Consider the following 22,407-nt stretch of genomic DNA (forward strand, 5'->3'; position numbering starts at 1 on the left):
GGGATCAGCAACAGGAGCACCATCAAGTTTAGACAACCTATTCCCAGCTGAAACAGGTGTAGAACATGACTTGCAATCCAACATATCAGCCTTTTTGAGCAGTTCAAGGGTATATTTCTTGTGGGTAAGAAGAATAGACTTGGAGAGAGTATCAGCCAGTACTTCAATCCCAAGAAAGAAATGCAAGTCCCCTAGATTCTTCATAGCAAATTCACTACTCAAAGTAGAAATTAAAGAACTTAATGCCTGAGGAGAACTTCCAGTGAGGATGATGTCATCCACATATAGCAAGAGAACAACTATGTTAAAATCATCTACCAAGAAGAACATAGAGTGATCATGTGCACTCTTATGAAAACCCAAGGTTAGAAGAAAAGAACCAAATCTGTGAAACCAAGCTCTAGGAGCCTGTTTCAAACCATATAAGCTCTTATGTAATAAACAAACATGTTGAGGTCTTGACTCATCAATAAACCCTTGAGGTTGGACCATATACACTGTCTCTTCTAGGAGTCCATGCAAGAATGCATTTGACACATCAAGTTGCTGCATTTTCCAAGACCTAGACACAGCAAGGGACAGAATAGTTCGAATAGTAGTAGCTTTCACAACAAGGCTAAATGTTTCAATATAATCCAAGCCCTCATGTTGATGAAATCCCTTAGCTACGAGCCTTGCCTTGTACCTTTCTATTTGACCATTAGATTTGTATTTAATCTTGAACACCCACTTATTACCCAAAACATTCATGTGAGGTTCAAATGGAACAAGAGACCAAGTGTGGTTTTGTTTCAAAGCTAGAAACTCCTCTTCTATGGCTTTAACCCATTTAGGATCAGAAGCAGCTTGTTTGAAAAAGGAAGGTTCACAAGATTCAAGCAAAGAAAGAAAGGTAGAGTGAATGGGATACCTGACATTAAAGTGGGCTACATGATCAGGAATATATTTGGGTTTGATGATTCCATTCCTGAGTCTAGTTTGCATACCATGAGAAGCAACAGGAATACTTGAAGTATGAGTAGAGCTTAAAGATGGTTCAGAAGCAGCTGTAGTAGGTGCAGGTGATGTAGAAGGAGATGACATGGATACTTGTAGTACATTAAGAGGAGACAGCAAAGAAGCCCCATTTGAGTTAGAACTAGAAGAACACTCCTTGAATGGGAACTCATTTTCACAAAAGATGACATTTCTTGTCATATACCATCTCTCATTTGATATATCCAGACACTTGAACCCTCTATAAGACATATCATACCCCAAGAAGACACATTTCACAGACTTTGGACTTAATTTGTCCATTCTGGAATGAGAAACATGAGGATAGCAGGTGCACCCAAATATTCGAAATTGAGAATAATCAGGATGTTTCCCAAATAACATCTCAAATGGTGATTTTCCTTCAAGGACCATAGTAGGTAACCTATTAATGATGAATGTAGCAGTAGCAAAAGCTTCAAACAAAATCTCTTTGGTGCTTGAGAATGAAATAGAAGAGAGTTTCCAATTTCTGTTATATGTTTATTCTTCCTCTCAGCCTTGCCATTTTGTTGAGGGGTGTATGGACATGAACATCTAAAGGAAATCCCACATTGATCTAGGACGAATTTGAACTCTCCCTTAGATAACTCAGGAGCACCATCACTCTGAAAATACTTGATAGTAGAGGAGAATAAGTTTTCACTAAGTTGCTTGAATTTCTTGAAGCAATGAATACTATCTGACCTGACCTTCAGAGGAAAAAGCCAAACATGGCTGCTATAATCATCTAAGAAAGGAATGTAGTACCTATATCCTTCCTTTGAAGGAATAGGAGAGGGTCCCCATATGTCACAATGTATTAAATACAATGGAGAAGGTGAATGATTTTCTGAAGTTGAAAAGGGCAAAGACTTACTCTTAGCCAATCTACAAAAATGACATGGCCCTTCTGAATCCTTAAGAGCAATAGTAATAAGCTTGTTTCTTTGTAAGAGATGTAGAATAGACTCAGAGGGATGGCCTAACCTTTTGTGCCAGGTTTAAGAAGATGCAGCCAATATAGAAGAGTAAGCTTGTTGTGACAATGACTTATGAACTTGAAATGTAATAGGATACAAGTTATTCACCATTTCTCCCTCATTTAGAACTTTATCAGACCATAGGTCCTTCACTTTGTAACCCCAGGGAGAGAATTCAACCAGACATTGATTGTCTTTTGTGAACTTTGAGATAGAAAGTAAATTTCTCTGAATATGAGGAACTAAAAGAACATTCTTAAGCTGAAAATTATGAGAGGTAGTGATGAGTTCAGCATCACTAATACTCTTGATAGGGATGCACATCCCACTACCAACCATAACAGAGTCAGAGCCCTTGTAATCTCTTGAGTTTTTCATGGTTAAAGTATCATGGGTCATATGGCTTGTTATTGCTCCAGTATCAGCTAGCCATACTGTGGGCTCAGAGTCATTAATAGCAGATTCTAAAACATTTGGTACTAGAATAGCCATATTAGCTTCATGAGGTTCAAAATATTCTGGTGAAGTACCAAAATATTAGCTTCATGAGGTTCAAAATATTCTTAAGCTGAAAATTATGAGAGGTAGTGATGAGTTCAGCATCACTAATACTCTTGATAGGGATGCACATCCCACTACCAACCATAACAGAGTCAGAGCCCTCGTAATCTCTTGAGTTTTTCATGGTTAAAGTATCATGGGTCATATGGCTTGTTATTGCTCCAGTATCAGCTAGCCATACTGTGGGCTCAGAGTCATTAATAGCAGATTCTAAAACATTTGGTACTAGAATAGCCATATTAGCTTCATGAGGTTCAAAATATTCTGGTGAAGTACCAAAGAAAGACTCATATGCTTCATCATCACTAGGATTAAAAGAGGGGAAATCAGATTGTACCTGAGTAGAGCTATCTCCTTCCTCATAAAGATGAAGACCAGCAAAATTGTGTCTTTGTTGACTCGAATGATTGTTGAATTTCTTGAAATTGTTTCTATTGGAGTTGCTATAGATGTAATTGTTGCTTTGTTGATTGCTTTGTTGATTTCTTTGTTGATTGCTTTGTGAATTGTTGTAGTCATAATTATTTGGACCTTGATTATAAGATTGTAGATTACTGTAATTAGAAGTAGAATTGTGGACTTTGAATTGTTCCTCAGAAGGTGTATAACGAAATCGACATCTAGAAGCTGGATGTCCCCATCGCCTGCAGATTCCACAAGGAATTGCTGTGAAATCATAATCAATAGCTCGTTCACCTGCCTGATTTGATCGAAATGATTGATTTTGAATATTAGGTCATGATTGTCTCATTTGTGAAGAATTGAAATTCTTCATACTAGAATCGGACTTGAACTGATTAGCAAGTTGTTCTTTCTTAGCAAAATAAACAACATTAGTTTCATTTGTGTCTTGTAAGCTCAACCATTATTCATGATGGATTAATCGAGTTCGAAGTTCAGCAAATGATTGAGGAGAATCTCGATTATGCATAGTGATAATAAAATGATTATATTCCTTACCAAGACCTTGAAGAGTGATTCTACATAATTCTTTATCAGGAATCTTCTCATTAACAGCAGTAAGAGCATCAGCCAATGATTTGATTCGACGAAGATAATCAGTAATGGAAGTATCACCTTTTCTGATATGTTGAATCTGATATCGAAGTGCCGTGATCTTAGATTCATATTCTTCAACAAAACTTAGAGAAAGAAAATTCCAGATCTCATAAGCAGTTGATAATCCTAGCACATCAGAAGAAATTGATCGAGTGAAAGTCGATTTGAGACACGATTGGACATAGTTATCATTTTTTCTCCAAGTTCAGAAATCTGGATTCATAACTTGTCTTCCTCCATCATTAATGGTTTGTGGTGGAGCAATGATCGAACCATCAACATAACCAAAAAGATCAGCTCCAACCAAAATAGTCTCAAATTGATTTTTCCAAATGAGGTAATTAGAATTATCAAGTTTCTCAGAAACATAATTCGATAGATGAGAAATTGAATTACGAGGCATAGGAACAATCGAAGAAGAAGCAGATGAAGAAGAAATCACCATTGATAACGATATAAGGTTTCGTAGTGATCACAGTAGAGAGAGAAAGTTGAGAAGAAAAGAAGTTTCGGGAAAAAAAATCAACTCCGGCTCTTATACCATGTTAGAAATGAAACCCTAGCTCTATTGATTTCACAAAGTAAGTAGGATTATAACTAATGAGCTATTTATAGCTTTTAGAGACAGAGTAACAAACTCCTAACAAACTTGTTAACTACCATTTAGCTCATAACTAACTTCTAAACAGAATCTGTTATTATACTAAAGGCACCATTGTAGTTAATCTTTTGATTTAGTTACATCATGATTACACCTCAACTTATATACTCTAACAATTTTTGACATTGTATGGGGCTCTTACAGATATACTTGACGTTTTTAGAGAGAAGGGGGAGTGAGCGGAATGGGCATGGTACTTCGAAGAGAGTGAAAATAACGAAAAGGTAATTTAGGGCTTTAGCAAAATTGTTTGTCACATCAAAAGCCTTTTGCTCATAAAAAATGCCTCGCAACTTATATTTTTCTATGTTAATGATCTAATTCCTATTAAGGTTTGGTTTTTGGACCATATGTCAATTTACGATATAAATTAATTTGGTAATGTTTATGTAACATTAGATCCTATACTTGGCCTATATATATTGATCAAGATACTAAAGTGTGTGAATCTAACCATTACATTGAGTTGTTTGTATTTTCTTTCTTTTTTTTGAAGAGGAAAAAATGGATTTATATTAATTGTTAAAGTTGCAATTACAAAGAGAACTAAAATTCAAATAAAAGATAGACTTGCGTACAAATGATTGCATCCCAACTAAATACCAAGTCCGAAAAAGAGGTGAATGTCTTCCATTCTTGGTTTACACACTCCAATACAAAAAAGTGAGCTTTGATCGAGATTATAAGATTTTCTACTGACATATACTTTTCTTCAAAGATCCTTGTGTTTATATCTTTCCATAAGCTCCAAATTATATCATAAGGCACATTATACCTCGAGAATTTTTCCAATCAAGCGTTTTGTGGGAAAGTATTAGAGTCGACTAGGTCCTTAAAACGATTTACCGAGGTTGTGAGCTTGATGAAAGACAGAGTAAAAGACTTCCAAATCTGAAAAGGAGCAAGAGGAGAACAAGTGGTCCAGAGTCTTTTCCTCATGTTAACAAATAGTACACTTGTTTGGGAAGAGAACCCTTTTCTCCTAAGGGTCTCAAGAATATAAAGAGCTTGAAGATACAAAGCCCATAAAACAAAAGAGATCTTTGGAGGAATGATTTTATTCCAAATATTCTTACTTGGAAATTCTATCGGGATGTTTTCTTTGTTTTTTATGGGGAAGAAATTTGAATGATGGTGATAAAAACAGGAAACTGAAAACTCACCATTTTTGCTTGGGTTCCATTTTCTAGTTAGAGTAGTTGTAGTATACATAAGAGAGATATTAGAGAGTTTGTGAAGGAGCTCTACTGCCTCCACTACCTCTGTTTCAGAACATCTTTTTGAAAAATTTAGATCCCAATTATGAAAAGAGAAGTTCTCGTACTTCAGTTCTTCGACAGGGCATCTTTTGTCTTTGAGAATTTCCAAATACTTTTAAATTCTTCTTTAAGTGGGACGGACCCCATCCAAGCGTCCTTCCGAAATGAGGTTTTTTCAGCCACGGTTAATAGCAAAAAATTAACTTTCTTCTACTTTCTTGGAGATGGTTTGAATTTGTTTTCATGGACCACCTACTTTAGGCACACTAATATCTTGGGAAACCACCCGTTTCCATTACATTGTATCGCTCCTTAATCATATTGTCCAATAAGCCTCATGAATGGTGTTCAGAAAATTCTTTCAAAGGCTCTTGTTAACCATTTGATAGAAGTTATCCCTTCCATTATCTCTGTTAAACAAGGGGCTTTTACCAAACAACGTCAAATACTATATTGTATTCTTATGACATTAGATTAGACACCGAGAAAGCACCCTATAGTGTAAATTGGGATTCTCCCTTGCAGATAATGAAAGGTGTGAATTTTGGGTGGCGTTGGTGTCCATGGATCAAGATTATAATTTCTTCTCCTTACTTCTCAATCTTGATAGATGGCAAGGCAGAAGGCTTCTTCAAAAACTCCAGAGAGTTGCGTCAAGGTGACCTTTTATCACATTTTCTATTTTTTGTTATTAGAGAGGTTTTTGCAAAGCTTATTTACTAGGTGTCAGTGGAAAAGAAGATTCAAGGATTCAAAGTATCAAAAACAGGGAAGGGATATACTCATTTGCAGTTCACAGATGACACCATTATTTTTATGGAGACAAACATGGAGCAACTAGATCATCTAATCCATGTTCTTAATTCTTTCAAAGAGTACAGTGGTTTGATTGTTAATAAACAAAAATATTAGCTGATTGGTATTGGAATCCAAGAGTCTATCACTCTTCAGGTAGCTGAGAAACAAGGGTTCTCGTTTTGGCTCTTTACCTCTTTCTTACTTTGGCATGCATATGGGACAGTCTCCTAAGACTTTCTCCTTCTGGAATCCTATTATATATTGAACGAATTGCGAAGAAGCCTACTTATGAATTGCGAAGAAGCGAAGTTTCTCTCCGAAAGTGGTAGAATTGTGCCATAAACTGTATTCTTTCAGCTATACCTGTTTTCTATCTTCGTATTCCGGCCAATGTAGCTAAAAAGATTGAAAAAGTCTTCAGAGATTTCTTATGAGGAGATTCTAATTTAGAAAAGAAGCTCTATCGGGTTTGTTGGAACAAAATCACAAAGCCTCTACGCCATGGGGCCGGATCTTGGAATAAGAAGATTAAAGGAGACTAACTTATCTCTTTTGGCTAAATGGATATGGAGGTATGCAAATGAGTCGGTTTCACTTTTCTAAAGTAGTTGATGATGAATCAAAGTCTCCAAAGGAGTGTGACTCAATTTCAACAACTATATCAAATAAATATTACACAAAACATGGAGTAAATCTTCTCAGATATATTTGATGATGAATGTAAGGGATAATCAAAGTGGTTCGGCTCAAATTTTTTTTGTATTCAAATGATTTGCTACATATATAGAAAACAGTTACACAATAGGAATCAGAATACAACAAAAACTTCGGAAACAAAAGATAACTAAAGACTTCATAGTCATTCTCAATTTCCTCCTCTTCCACTATATTCTCTTAATTAAGATGTCAACAAGTTGATCATCAGATGAAGCAACTTGAATATGAAATAACCCGTGATAAGAAACCTTTCACAAACTAAATGATAGTCAAGCTCAGTATATCACTACAAAACAGACGGACTTAGGCTATTGACACGCTCGTAGCATTTACCCAAATATCCGTAGTATAAGATATTTTGCTACGACCTTCACCTCGTAACTGATGTTATCATCACAAAAGATTTTAGCTACGAATCTCGTCCATAACTACTAGTTAAATCTTTTTGCTATGGATTTGGACGTAACTAGTGCTTACAAAAATATAATTGTTGAAAGGCCATAAGCTATGGTCTTGCATTTTTAAAAAATTTAGTAGCTATTAACATTCATTAATCATGACCATGTTCAACTTGTACCTATTATTCCACCTGCATTTGTTCATATATATATATATATATATATATATATATATATATATATACAAGAGAGCAACCGTTACATTTCAGGTGAGATTAATCGTGTCACAAATTTAATATGAAGGAGATAGATATAAATGCTAGAATTTGATTTGAAACATAACAGACGACTATGATTTAAAGATCTACTTATGTTTTTAATCAGGTTTTGTTACATACATATGAGTGGGTGAACTATTTTTTTATTTTTAAGGTGGGTAATTGATCTAATGTTCAAGATTTGGTGGAAAACACAACAGACGGTTGGATGGGTCTTTTAGTTTGTCCTAGTCAGCACAAAACATTGTGTTTGGTTATATAGATATATAAACTAGGCATGTGCCCATAGGGAACGGACACTTCCAAAAGCACACTGAATTAAAATTTTAAAACTATTAACGTAACACTTTCTTTCAACAAAAAGACCTAACACTTTCTAACCAAGACAAAATAATTTCGATGTACTATTGCTCATGATCCAACTACCCTGCTACTACTCTTATCACTCACGGTACTATTAAGTGAGTTTCTATTTCATGTACTACTAATCGAGTTGCCAAAAGTCGACAGGATCTCACATCCAAAAGAAGAAAAATTCAAAACTGAATAACATAACACTTTCTAAGCAAGACAAAATAATTTTAATTTCACATTGACATGTCAAGAAAACACTTTCTAAGCAAGACAACCCCTTGCAACTAAAAATAAAAAAAAAGACACCCCGAGAGAAAATTTACTACGTACGTCAATTTAAATATTATTTTCTAAACAAAATTAAGGTTTTCTAAACTATTTAACAGTATAATTGGATAAAGTTTGTGTTAGTAGTAAACATTGAAATATGTAAGTTTAGTGATGAAAAAAAGTATACCTTCAATAAGGCACCCGAATTGGCAAAGCAAAAATTAAATTGACGAAACGCGAATATTGATATTTGCAGCAAAAGGGAAGTACAACGAGATAATTAGAAGAATAAACTTGAAGTAGGTAATCTCCAGTTTATCCAGACATCGATGAACACCAAAAGAGTAAATTCAACTTTTGTAACAGTCATCATGGTGCGACTTCAGTTATGGATTTCTATTCAGATTTTGAAAGTGAGTGTTGAAAATGGAAGGGGGAAGAAAAGTAACCACTTAATCCGGTTATCGACTTCAATTGAAACTACAAAGATATGTCCAAGATACAAAAGAATATAGGAAACAACTAAAAGGAGCGTAACTTTTTTTTAGTTTTGGCAACTGTTTTGAACTTGCACAGTTTCTTCTTTCACATACATATCAAGCCTCTCTTTGATGAGATTAGTTCGATCCAAGGTAACAAACCTTTCACTGCCAACTGAGAAGTATTTACACAGTATAATACACTGGTAATCAAGTCAATTTTATTAGAGGACCGCCTTCTCTTCTCCAACTTGATGAACATCACCATTCTAGATATACATTGAATCGTAAAGAAGCTCGGGCCTACTACGACATTGAAAAAAAAAACAGTGTCCTAAAATAATCGGCAAAGTATAAAGGAGAACATAAACAAATGCTACAAAATTGGGCAAAATTATAGTTGTAAAATGGAATACAATTTCGTCGAATAAGATGTTAATTAAGTACAATTTGTTTCACCCTGATCCCAAATGAATCAAGATAAAAAAAAAATCTCAAACATAATCACAATATTCCTTAACCAATTGTTCTATCAAAATATCATCCAAGTTTTATTGAAAGATACATTATTATTACAGTTGTCCTCTAAAAATTACCACTGCATCTCCATTTAAATCTTCACTTCATAAAGTTGGGGACAACGGAAATTAATCAACAGGTAGCTAACGAACTTGTTTTGGATACACTTCCACTGATAGTACTAAAAGTTCGCGGAAGCTATCGAACCTATCCTAGAAATTGATCCGATTATGAAAATTAATCGAAAAGCTAAGCCAAAAAACTAAATATGCAAACAGAATTAACGAGGTTCGGCTTAAAGCCTACGTCCTCGGGCGAACAAGCAAACTTTATTGAAGGATAGATGAAGACGACTCACATAACCCGCAAGTTCGTCCCAAGATGGTACCGTATAGAAATTAACCTTCTATACTAGATCTTCGGCGACCGAGAAATTAAACACCGCTCAAAAACAATGAATAAAATTTCTCTCACAATTGCTCTCTCTCTAGCTCTCACTCTATGTCGAGTAGTTGTTGTGTTGTGTTTTTACCAATACTCAAACCCCCTATATATAGCATTATATCCACCGACTAACAATAGGAAATTTAGAAACCAACCAATTTGAAACCGCCTAATTACAAGTCATCCGAAACCGCCACAATTTGAAACCGCCTCTCACAAATCCCCACCTCATACACAATCTGATATACTTCAAATTTTGGACGAACACCAGCTCTACTCCTTGTAAGATATATCTGCTTCTGGTAACTTCATCCGACTGCGCCATATGACCATGACTGCCTACGTACCCTTTTATAGGATCAAGCCTACCGTAGTTCTACCAACCCTTCACATAAAATTTACCTTGTTGCCATTACGCCCTTTCGGGCAACTTAACACGAGCCGATTTGTAGCAATTCCAGGCAATGCTGAAACTTGCTACACATCACTACTTTAGTTAACATGTCCGCAGGATTCTCATCTGTGTGAACCTTCATGAGAAAAACATCACCTTCCTCTATGACATCTCATACGAAGTGATACCTGACATCGATATGCTTAGTACGAGCATCGATATTCTTCGCCAAGTGGATCGCACTTTGACTATCACACCATACATGTACGCACTCCTGCTTAATCCCTAGATCATCCAGAAAACTCCACAACCACAATTCTTCCTTCACACCCTCGGCCATAGCCATATACTCGGCCTCCGTAGTAAATAACGCAACTATAGATTGTAACATCGATCACCAACTAACTTGAACACCATGAACCCTAAATACATAACCAGTAGTAGATCGTCTTCTATCTAGATCGCCAGCATAATCTGAGTCAACATTACCGCTTACCTGACATGTGTCTCCACCAAAGCATAAACCCGTATCAACGGTACCCTTCAAGTACCTCAAGACCCACTTCACAGCTTCCCAATGTGTCTTCCCCGGGTTTGCCATAAACCTACCAACCACACTGACCGCCTGTGAAATATCCGGATGAGTACACATCATAGCGTACATCAAACTGCCAACTGCACTAGCATACGGTACACGATCCATATGATCCTTCTCCACCGTAGTAGTGGGAGATTGTCTTCCCGAGAGCCTGAAATGTGGTGCCAAAGGTGTTGACACCGCCTTCGCATTCTGCATCCTGAACCGAGAAACTACTCGATGTAACCTTTCTGACTCAAGTACAGTTTCTTACTTGACCGCTCTCTCTTAATCTCCATTTCCAGTATCTTCTTTGCAGCGCCCATGTCTTATCTCAAACTCTTGACTGAGTTGAAATTTCAACTTATCTATCTCCACCATGCTTCGAGAAACAATAAGCATGGCATCCACATACAAAAGGAGATAAATAAAGTCACCTTCGTGAAGCTTCTTGATGTATACACAACAATCATAGTCGCTTATGTGAAAACCATGCTTTATCATCACCTATTATAACTATAGCACCATCTATACTCCTATAGGTAGTAAACCACTTCCTATTTGGACACATATGGTGTGACGCCCCTGAATCAAACATCCACTTATCGGAGATCTTCTCAGACACCTCTGTCACCGAGAAACATTCGTCAGGGTCTTCTGACACACATCCCGCCTCTTGCATCTCTTGTTTTTCCTTGTAGCCTTCGTTCTTTTGCTTCAACTTTCTCTTTGGACAATCCGCTTTAAAGTGGCCAAGCTCACCACAACTAAAGCACGTTTTTTCTTGAAAGAGCCTCTACATTTGGATCTAGATTTCCCGCCCTTTCCCTTTCCTTTCTCATTACTCCTCCCCCTCGTTGCAAACAACCCTTGTGCTTGATCCTTGTCTACTCCACCCGACGTTATACTGCTAGTAGCAACCTTACGAAGGTCACCAACAAGCATCAAAGTTTGAACAAGATTCTCATAGGATTTAGGCAATGAAAGTAACAATATGAGGGCTCGGTCCTCATCCTCAACCTTAACATAAATATCCTTCAAATCTGAGATAATCCTGTCAAACATGTCCACATATTCCTGAATAGAAGAACCCTCTTCCATTCTACACGTGAATAATTTGGATTTTAAGTAGACCCGATTCATTAAAGTTTTTCGTCATGAAATTGCTTTCTAGCTTTAACCACACACTCGCCACCGTTGTTTCTCCGTCTACTAGGAACGCCACGTCCCTCTCCAGACACAACATAATGGTTGCCCGTGCTTCGAGATCTAACTCTTCCCAATCCTCATCTGACATATCTCTTGGTTTCTTTCCCGTCAATGTCTTGTGTAATTTCTGTGAGATTAATTCTTCATCTGCATCCGTTAATAAGAAAAATCGTTTTTCCCATTGAACTTCTCTATCTCGTATTTCTCTGATTTGACTGCACCACTTCTCGATCCCAACTTCTCTTCATTCAATCACAAGGCTCTGATACCTATTGTTAGTACTAAAAGTTTGCGGAAGCAATCGAACCTATCCTTAAATTGATCCTATTATGAAAATTAATTGAAAAGTTAAGCCAAAATCTAAATATGGGAACAGAATTAATCGGCAAAGTATAAGGGAGAACATAAACAAATGCTACAAAATTGGGCAAAATTATAGTTGTAAAATAGAATACAATTTCGTCCAATAAGATGTTAATTAAGTACAAATTTGTTTCACCCTGATCCCAAATAAATTAAAAATTAGAGAGACAAAGAGGAGTAGAAGTGAGAGGTTTTATTTTAATTTTAATGGCATGTATATATATATATATATATATATATATATATATATATATGTATGTAACATAGTGATAGTAATTAAAATCAAAATAGTTGTGATTAGTAGATAAAATATTGGACGGCTAGATTCATAATTGGGTTTTGCTTCACATAATATGAAAAATCATGCTTTATAATACAAAAAATCACAGAATCTTTTGGTATTTTTAAGTGTAAAGGGTATATACTACATCACTATTAATTGTAAACATATAAAGGCTAAGTGTCACCATTATCCATATGTTTGACCCAGTCTCTCATATTCTTTTATGAATTTTCAGTTTCTTTTTCAAATAGAGTAAAGTTATATAATTTTTTTAATAGTGATTTAGATTGGATTTGGGGAAGAGTGACACGAATAACAAGGAAAGCCATGGCATGGGTACGAAATGATCTCCCACCTTTGTAGAAAACATGTTGATAATTGAAGCGACCGGATGCCACCTTCCAGAAAAATAAAGGCTCATTCAAAATTAAAGACATGTTGAGAAACGTCGCATGAGAAATCGAAACATAGCAACATAAACGAAGCTTCGCCAATGATAAAGGCACCTAAACGAAAAAATCAATTGTTGACATTAAAAAAAGTCTGGTTGGCCAAAGGAAACAATCAATGACAAACTACCAACTAAATAAAGTAAAAGGGGGAGTGGAATGCTATGTTTTATTCATGTTTAAAGAATTTGTTAAAAGAGAAATTACAAGTCTAACTAGAAAACTTTACATCCTCATCCAAATCTATTATAGAAGAAATTATAGCTCAATATAGCGGATCCGCCGTCCCGATCTACATCTATTACAGAAGAAATTGCAAACTCTTGTAAGGATCGCTGAGAGTAAATCAGCGACAAACCTCTCTGATTTACTAAATCAACTATGTTCCCTATCTGCAAGGAGAAAAAGAAGAGACATGATTGAGCCGCCCGAAAAAGACAACAACAACCTGGAAAAGTGAAAATCGAGAAGTCTCCAAAGTCCGCCTTGTTATCTAGTTTGTGAATTTGAAATCGGAGAAGACCAAGGAGTGACCTGGGAATCGTCCATTACTTTCAACCGGATCCTATAGAAAAATCAACAAGGGGAAGAGATTGAAGACGCCACCTAAATCTCATCCGTACTGTGAACTTCAAAATCAAATTTGAGCAAAGGTCTCATCGTGAATGAGAAGAAGTAAAATTTGAAGAAAATCATCAAAGAAGAAGAACAACTTAAGAAAAGTTAACAATGAATAAGAATTGAAGAACCAAGTAATATATTGATAGATAGAAGTAGAAACACAAAAGCCTTGAAAGAAAACTTAAGAAATAAATGAATGAAATGTCTTGAAAAATGGCGAAACAATGGATGCGCATAAGTAAATCACGGCAAATCTCTGACCTTTTCAGACACGTAATTAATGTGACAAGAAAAGACGAAGACATTGAATCAATAAGAAAAAAACACGTGTATGATGTGTGTTTAAAAGGGGTTTTGTGATTAGCTATCCAAAAGACAATGAAGAAAACGCATGATCAGAAGATCAAGCTACCTGACGTCAGAAAATCAAAAGGAAAATAAAAACTTCAAGGTATTCGAGCTAATCATGTGCCAAAGGACATGAAACCAACCCTGTAAAGTAGTGTTACAAAAGATGTTTCATTATACGCAAAAATAACCGAGCTCTCATATAAAACCTTAGTTCAAGTATTCTTAAACCTCAAAAATTCATTTACTTAAATTAATTATGAATTATCTTAATTTCTATGTGAATTATTAAGCAAACTATTTGTTGAAATTAAAGAAAAGACTGTAAGTTTTTCTACTCCTTAGTTTCTCTACTTTCGACTAAGGAGTGGCGGAACTCGTGATGATTCAAAAAATGGACATCAGTTAACTATGGTGAAAGTCAAGAAATGACCAAAAGCCCAACGGATCAACCCGTATCAAGTCAACGGGAGGTGGAATCTGAAAGAGGTTTGTAACTCAAGCCTAGATTTAGGGGGTCGGTACGATTGTCCTAGGCACCTAAGCTATGCTCTAGCTCCAAGACAACCAGGTCTATCATAATAATCACGAATTCTAGTAAAAGATTCCAGTCAGAAAGAATCTTAAGTATTTATTGAACTTGGGATACAAGAGTCCCGCGGGGAGAAAACTTTTCCTAACAGATAAACACGATAAGAAATATGATCTATTTGAAATGCCAAATATCCTTGAACAAGGAAACTTATTTATATCAAATATACGAGAAAAATCCCAAAGAGAAATCCTAATATGTCACAAGTAGGAAATAATAGTTTCTTTGCAATAAGGAGCCTATAAAAGGTAATAATCTCGCATCGAAGAAAGCACAACGACGCTTACACCACGATCGCAAGCTAAGCCTCATGCCTAAACAATACCAAAAATGACAATATTTTAAGTCTTGAGCGTCAAAGAACTTTCTAAGTCTCTTGCAGGTTTCGCCCCACAGTTCGAGATAAGCAGATCGAGATTCAACCTAGCAGTCTCAACATCTTGAACAATACCAAAAATGACAATTTTGACATCATCAAATTGGGGCTAAAAGGAGGGACGAGTCCAGTAGAACTACCATCGTCCAGTAACTCGAATTCCTAACCCAATTCCCGACGGAATAACGTTCTTGCTCAACGGTCTAAATCTATGTGACGCCCCGTGCCCCAAAATAGACACGACCACGCCCCGACAACTCACAGACGAGACAAAAAAATCTGACAGAGTCTCCTCTGTAAATCGAACCGGCCGCACATGTAAACCTGTCATGCAAACCATACATTCGCATACACCAAAAATAAACTATGGAGTGGAAACTAAACAAACCCAACTCAGTTTCGGGTCGAAACCCGAACCACAAAAATATAAAAGCCTCATAAACATCGATACAATCTATAAACAACTCTAAGTGTTACGTATATACATATTAGAGTTTTGTTTCTGGAATAAATACATAACTTGGAAATAACGAAAAGCCAATACACGAAAACCAAAGAAAACGACGCAACGCCACTAGCCTCGTCAGACAAGATCACCGGCTGGAATACAACTCCGCCTCGAGGCTACGATAAAACACCTGCACACTAACAACTGGTAGGGGGTCAGAATACTCATTGACACGAGTTATTCTGGTAAAAGACCATTCCAAAACCCATCGCGTTTTCAAAAGTTCATTTAATAAGTTCTAAACATCAGAAAACGATTTATCAAACCAGTTACTATATACACTATATATAAAATGTTTTCCTTACATCTAGCAAGCCATAGCAGTGATTAGTTGCCCACCCATGGTGCGCTCCTAATTAAGAGAAGAGTTCCTCAGGAGAACCTAGAGTGCGTTAGATAGTACCAGCCCATTTAGGCACTAGCTAATGCACTAACATCTCCTCGAGAAAGAGACTTACCCCAAGCCGGTAAGCCCCTCTCCCACTAAGGAACTCCGCAATCATTGAAGAGTTTACCTCATGATACATATATACCTTAAGTATCTAAATACGTTTTTGATCACCGAGTTCGAATAAGAGAGTCGTCCCCCAATTACCATGGAAGGACCTGAACCTCATTCTCTTCGGTACTCTGTCATGCATCTAATGCAATCTTTCAAAATCAGTTTCATTCATATATCAAAACCATATTCTCATATTCGATTCAAATCAGTTTCATTCGTGTATCAAAACCATATTCCCATATCCAATTAATTATCTTATCAAACACGGAAATGGAAAAACCAATAGTCATATCGCACACAAAGCAGAGGGATCCCAATCAATGTCACCTCCCAGGCGAGCGGTCAGGGTGTACGGCCATGAGCCTCGAGCTGGAGGCACGAGCACCAATAGCCAGCAAGTGAAGCACTCAACTCCCATGGGTCTCATGACTAGTGTCGCACCACCTCACCGGTCTCACACGGGTCACACCCATGTCCACATGTCATCCTAACCTCAATGGCTACGTGCCCGTAGGTTGACATAATCCGCAGTCGGGTACATACAAGAAAATCCCAGTAGTTCGCAATCACAGTAAAACAGTTCGAAAACATTTCTCGTGTCACAGTAACACAGTTCGAAAACACTTCTCATATCGCAGTAAAACTATTCAAGCATATTCCAGTTCATCATTAAAAATCGAGTTTCATGCTCCCTAAATTCTATATATATGGCGCATATATAACTAAATCTAACATATTTCATAATCTATAAAACCATGTTGGATAAAGGATTCAGAACCCCTACCTAGCGGTACAAGAACTAGTCTTCCTCCACTGCAACCGTAGCCAAATCGTTCATGAAATGCTCCGGCTCCCCCTCTACCAAACCATAAACGAAACAAATATACATTAGGTTCTTCATTAAGAACCTTGGTATAATAAAAAAAAATAGATCAAAGAAAAGAAGGAAAACTTAAAACATCAAAACAAATTCGTCGTATTCGAAAGACTTCGAGTAAGTACACGAATCGAACTCTAACGCCGTAGTCTTGTCCAAATAACACCAATCCTACATTGTTTAGAAGACATTTACTTCCTTAACATTTGTCTATTAAACATCTTCGAACGTAACGAAATATCTCAGATGTTTCCTAACATTACACTGTGTACTATAACAGTCACAATTCTCTCATCGTTGATCGGTTTCAACCCGTTTTTAAGTCGTTGGAAAGTTTAACTCATTTCGAATGTTTTTCCCTATGTTGGTTTCTCATAATTCCAACTAAAACATCTCCGAAAACCACAAAATGTATGCAGCAGTGTATCAGTTTGACGAACCGTACGCTGCGTGTTCGAACTCTCATACCTTTCTGGAATCGTCACGAGACGAACTACAATATTCATGAAGACACAAACAGCTGTTGAAACATTTATGACTAGCTAAAAGAGTAAAACAGTGAGCAGTTTTCAGGTTTGCTAAACTGCGCTGCTCGCAAAAACAGTCGGAACTCTCTCGTCCGAGATCGAAACGACTTGTTTCATACCATTATGGAAAGCTGACATCCTAAGCTACGACTCTCGTGTTTTGAGAAAACACATCCGAGTACTGTACAAGGCCCAGATTATCTGACAACAGTAGACTGAATTTCAGTCCCCCAAATCGTTGTTCCATCGATAAATTATATCAAATAATCTCTCTAAAGTTGCTTATATACCAAAATTACTTAATTCTCATCAACATAAAAGATTTCATGAACTACGAAAATCCCCCAAACTTTACAATTATAAACCCTATAATTTAGAACAAGTTAATTAAATCATCAAAATTGTTGAATTTCTTACCTTGATTTAGATGTTTGGATTCTCCTGTGATGAAACCCATTCCAATTCCTCTAAATTCGAAAGCAAAGACTCCATTAAAACCAATTACATATGAAATTCGTTCTAGAGAGAAACCAAAATTTCTTACAAAATTCATACCAAAACCAAGGTAAAAACTTTCAATGACAATTACTTAATAAAGAAATCGAATTCCCCTTTGAAATCAACTTGAAATTGTCCATTTGATCGAATTTGGTTCTCTCAAAAAACCCTAACCCCAATTTTTGTCGAGCAAAAGAGAGAAAGCAACTCTGATTTTTCTTTCTTATCCTAAATCACCCAAAATTACACTTTGGTCCCTGATTTTGGCCTGGTTGCAAAATACCCCTTAAATTGTCCTCTTTGCTGATTTGGCCTGGTTGCAAAATACCCCCTAAATTGTCCTCTTTGCTGATTTGACCCAATTGTCAAATAGTCCTTCAACTAACCTTACAAACATGGGATGTTACAATCTACTTCGAAACTATCAGGCCATGTTTGGCGCGTGGGAATGGAATGTGATTCCCGGGAATCACATTCCAGATCATTGTTTGGTTCGCGGGAATGGTGTGGGCCCGGGAATGTGATTCCCACAAAAAGGGGTAATAGCAAACCCAAGGGGAGGTGGGTTTGTGATTCCCATTCCCCCGAATCACATATATTAATATTTATTGACAAATATATCCTTAACAAAATATTGAATTACCAATTTTTTTTTTGTAGAATCTGGTATTAATAAGTACTATTTATGTTTATGAACAAAATTTAATTTTAGATAAATGTCTGTTTAGGTTTACGAACAAAATTTTATTTTAGATAAATTTTTATTAAGACATTTATTTATTATCTTTAAATTCTAACCCTTTGATGTATCGTGTTATTATTTCATATCTACGAATTTGAAAAAATAATGCTAATTTTAATATATAAAAAAGTTGATGTGTATATTTTATGCAAAAAAAAAAGTTGATATGTATTTTATGTAGTTTAAGTAAGGGTAAAAGTGAACTTTTACAAATATTTACGTTTATATTCCTATACGAACCAAACACCTAATTAGGAATATGTCAGGAATCAAATTCTCATTCCTGGTCAAACCAAACATCAAACTACGGTAATCTGATTTCCAGGGATCACGTTACGGGAATGTGATTCCTTAGAGTCACATTCCATTCCCCCGCGCCAAACATGGCCTCAATGTCTTCCGAGGAAGATTCAAAGCCTGAAAATAACCATGGTGGACACGAAGGTTCAGATGCTATGAATATTATTTTCGAGGTAGAGAACAACATCTAACTTGTAGAAAAAGTCGTCCAACCACAAAATCAGTTAATGAAAGAAGCAAACCCAAATTCTAAAGGCAAGCATATGGCTGGAGAGAACGATGAAGACATGAAAGAGGCAGAATTTGGTCCCAGAGAAGGGGCTGACAAATGCTCCGACATAACTGTACCTTTGTAAATTGGAAACTCCTCCTTGCAGGTCACATACATTAGAATTACCTGACCGGAGAAGAAAGCCACAAGTTAACTCGATTTTTAAAAGATCATCAACACATCTTCGTCTTCAGTACTGACAAAGTCCATGGAACTGTAAAACTTAACAAGATTTATGGCAATGCATCAATTTCTAATAACACGAAATATAATAAAAATTATAATATATTAATTTATTAATTATATCACTTAAATTGATCAAAAACTTTTCAAATTTTAATATGAGATATTATTAGTTTCGTTACTTATAACCTAAATTTTTATTAATTACGGTTATAAATTTTTCGGTAATAACAAATATCATCCTTTTAAAGTGTTGACTAAAATATTCGAAGACATACAGTAATGTTTTAAATTTCTTAATATTTCTTTAAAGGGGGCACGGTAACTTGTCAATCAGTAAAATTGTCATCGCAAAACATAATAACAAGTCCGGTCTGGATATTTCTACGAAAATGATTAGAGTATTACTATTACCCCACGGTATTAAGAAATACGACAATATTCCATTAATTAAGATTTTTTAGTTAGTGTTTAATTAAATATTGTTATTTAAAAAGTTAAAATTTCGTAATCTGATCGTTTTGAAAACTATACTCGATAATTTTTATGTGGAAAGATTATACTTACTTAATTACGATTATAAATTACTTAATTACTATTATAAATTTTTCGGTAATGACAAATATCCTCCTTAATTACGATTATAAATTTTTTGGTATAAACAAATATCCTTCTTTTAACTGTAATATTTATTTATTTTATGACTTATAGCCAAACTTATCTATTCCCGATAACTAATAAGTTTATTAGTTTATAAGTTATGAAACCAATGATATCTTATGTTAAAATTTTAAAAGTTTTTTATCAATTTAAGTAACATAATTAATAATATAACTAAATTAGGATATTAAAATTAAGATATTATAACTTTAAAATGATAATATTTTTAATTACCGAAAAATTTATAAACGTAATTAATTAAATTTTGTTTATAAGTTTGTAACTGTTATTACCGAAAAGATATTCGCCTCAACCTTTTTACATTAAAAATACTCAAGTACAGTTTTCAAACCGATAAAATTAGAAAATTAAAAACTTAAAAATAATCATATTTAATTAAATTAATAACTAAATAATATTAATTAATAAAATATTGTTTCTCTTAATACAATGACGAGTATCATGTGTACGAAGAGTATTTATGTTTTCTTTAACATTAAGAAGTTAATTGTAGGACCATTGATTATAATTATCAACTACTGGACGATAACGAACGTTTTATTTTTATCGTATTAACTAAAATATTTAAAGACTTTTTATAGAGTTTAAACTTCTTACATTTTTCTACATTAAAGTACGGAGTAAAAATAACTTAAATAGGCTTTTAAGGGTAAAATATTTCCGCACATTCATCAAACAATGCGGGAATGTCACCCAAAGCTTTTGATTGATATTTATCAAATTTACGAAGTAGAGATACAATTTACATACCTAAACAACTTTTATATGATAATTATTTGTTTAACACCGGAGAAACACCCATTTAATCTAAAGGTGGGACAACTCTAATAGTCATTTGTTTTATAATGTTAACTTATTAATTATTATTTTTTTGTAATTAATATAGCTATAAATATTTTTAAAAAAAATCGCCAAACATAATGACAAGTCTGATCTAAATATTTATCAAAAAATTAATTGGATTATAACTACAATCACACAGAATCTTTTATAAACTTATTACCTAATATTCTTAATTTATAAAAAAAAAACTTTAGTTTTAAAATTAAGAATATTAACTAGCAAGTTTATAAATGTTATTGTATGATTAGAGTAATAATTCGATTTTTTCGGCCCGAAATATTAATATCGGACTTATCAATATGTTTTGCGATAACAATATTAAAGTTTAGCCGTAAACAATTAAATTTAGATTATAAGTCATGAAATTAATGATATTTTGTATTAATTTTTGTAAATTTTTTTGTTCAATTTGATTAACATAATTAATAAAGTAAGTAAATTAGGATCTGACAATTAAAATATTATAACTTTAAAGGGGTGATATTTGTTATTATCAAAAAGTTAACCGTAATTAATTAAATTTAATTTATGAGTTTATAATTGCTATAATCGAAAAGATACTCGCCTCAACCTTTTTGCATTAGAAATATTGGAGTGCAGTTTTCAAACAGATAAAATTGTAAAATTAAAAACTTTAGAATAACAACATTGAATTAAAACATTAATTAAAATATTCAAAGACTTGCTACACGATCTAAAAATCTTATAATTTTCTAAATCGGGTCTGGAATAAAACATGACGACAAGTCCGCTGGAGATTTTACTGGGAAAATGACCGGAGTAAAACATTTATCCCCCCTCCTTATATGAGTGGTAAGATTTTATTACTTAAGATTTTTTAATTATTACTTTAGCTAAATATTATTTAATAATTTTTTATTTTCAGATTATAATAGTATGAGAACTATACTCTAACAATTTTTATGTTGAAACATAGAAGCAAGCATCTTCAATAATAATGAAGCCAAAGATCTATTAGAAGACTTAGATAAACATGATATCATTTTTCTTTTTTATTTAATTTTATTCTTACTAATAGTATGGTTTGATCATGTTTAATTTTGTTTATTATTCTTAGCTCAATCGGTGGAGATTAAATAAAACCTATACTTATCGTAATTGACTACTATTACTACGTCATCATTTATTTTATAAAGATAGTACAACTACAAAATTTTCCGTAAATTTGGAGACTTTTTAGATGGATGTCATGGTAAAACATGTCCTACAAGCTTCGAGGCTCGTTTGAATAAAATTAAGTATTCTGAATGGAATGACAAATTCGAATTCTCGTTGAAAGTTAAATTTAAATTCCAAATGGTATTTCTCTTTTTGTTTAATTTTCTTTTATTTGTTTTCTAAAATAATTATTCTTAGTTATTTACAAAATAGGATTTTAAGAGTAAAATATTTCCGCACATTCCTCGGACAATGAAGGATTGGCATCCACATCTTCTGATTGATATTTA

The 22,407-nt window shown here is 34.6% G+C and overlaps 1 long non-coding RNA gene across 1 annotated transcript; it reads right to left on the reverse strand.

Moving 5' to 3' along the window:
• Positions 1 to 15,433: 15,433 nt before the first annotated feature.
• LOC147548096 (uncharacterized) lies at positions 15,434 to 18,123 on the reverse strand. Its single transcript, XR_015237820.1, has 3 exons — positions 17,838 to 18,123; positions 16,801 to 16,874; positions 15,434 to 15,658 (listed from the first exon to the last, which is right to left on the reverse strand). It is a non-coding gene; the product is annotated as an uncharacterized LOC147548096 (long non-coding RNA).
• Between the last annotated feature and the right edge of the window lie 4,284 nt (positions 18,124 to 22,407).

This window comes from Eschscholzia californica, unplaced genomic scaffold, assembly GCF_041429995.1.
Source record: "Eschscholzia californica isolate CP2 unplaced genomic scaffold, dmEscCali1.0.p SCAF_3, whole genome shotgun sequence".
NCBI lineage: Eukaryota > Viridiplantae > Streptophyta > Magnoliopsida > Ranunculales > Papaveraceae > Eschscholzia > Eschscholzia californica.